Source organism: Apis dorsata, unplaced genomic scaffold (assembly GCF_000469605.1).
Source record: "Apis dorsata unplaced genomic scaffold, Apis dorsata 1.3 scaffold_346, whole genome shotgun sequence".
Lineage (NCBI taxonomy): Eukaryota > Metazoa > Arthropoda > Insecta > Hymenoptera > Apidae > Apis > Apis dorsata.
In genome coordinates, this window is record NW_006263613.1 from 1 (window position 1) to 1,664 (window position 1,664).

Sequence of the window (1,664 nt, forward strand, 5' to 3'; positions counted from 1 at the left end):
TATAATAATATATAGATTATAATAAGATTAATAATTAATATATAGATTATTTAATAAGATTATTAAATAAGTTAATTAATAAGATTATTTAATAAGAATTAAAATTAATATTTAATCATATATAAAAATTAAATTAGATTTATAGAAAAAGTTAGCTATAAATAAAAATAAGTAATATAATAAATAAAAAAATAGTATTTCAAATAATTAAATTAATGGTTGATATTACTATCTTTTATTATTTTTATCTTTACTAATACATTTTTATTCTTTATTAAGTTTTTCATGTAATATGTTAAAATTTTCAAATATTTATTTTGAACATTTAGAAAAATCCATTTTATTTTTCACTTATTTTATTCTATAATGTCTCTAGAAAAATTAGAATCCGATAAATTTCATAAATGTTCAGTAGAACTTAAACCTAAGTCTTTTATCACTTATTTGTGTAATTTAATCATTAAAAATTTTAATTGCTAAAAATTTCATATTTTTTTGTAATATATACTTTGAATCATTGTTATATTAAAAAATTTCTTCAAAAATTTATATTCATTGTATTAATCTATTTTTATTAACATTTTTATTATTTCATTAATTGAATTTAAAAGTTCAATTTTTTTCCAAAAGAAAGATTTCCATAATTTTAATTATCATGTACTAAATCTAACTATTAATATAATAAACAATTTTTTTAATACTTCATTTTGCTTTTTTAAATTTACAATGCTATTATTCTAATAAAAGATATAAAATGATGAAATTAAGTTTGAACTACAGCAATTAATAAAAAAGAAGCAAAATATTTAATTGAAAAATTTAATTGAATCAGTAAATAAATGTAATAAATATAAATTAAAGAATTTTAGTAAAAATAGTCTTGAATGACAATTAATTTTTCAAAATCACAATAATTTAAAACACATGTTATTAAAAAAATATGAAATGTTTGGTAATTAATATTGAATTATGCAAATAAATAAATAAGTGGCTCAGATTTAAATTAAAATTTATGAAATTTATTAAATTCTAATCTTAAAATAGAAGATAAAGATTTCTGTAAAATAGAGATCCTCTAATATATAAGATATATAAATAAAATATAAGATAATATAAATAAGATAATAATAAATATAAATAAGATAATATAATATAAGATAATATAAATAAAAAATAAAAAAATTTTTTAGTAATTTAAAATTAGTATCTGAAAATCCTAATAAAAATTAAATGAAAAATTTAATGATGAAGTAACCTAATAAATAATAAAAATATAATAGAGATAGTAATAATTATGTTAAAAAATATAATACTAATCATAAATTTTAAATTATTTACAGTCCACTTATTTTTATCTATTTATAATTAACTAATTTTTTTTACAAATCTAATTTATTATATATTAACTTTAAATTGGCTTTAAATATTAATTTAATATTAATTAAATAATTTTTTATAATAACTAAAAATTATATATATAAAAAATGAAATTTAAATATTTAATAAAAATATGATTTTGATTAAATTTTATTTATAACTATTTTATTATCTATTTCATTTTATTCTCAATTATATTATAATTATTTATTTGAATAAAAAAAGAAGTATTGCAAAAAATTAAAATATTTAAATTAAATTAAATGCAAAAATATCAAATGTAAGGA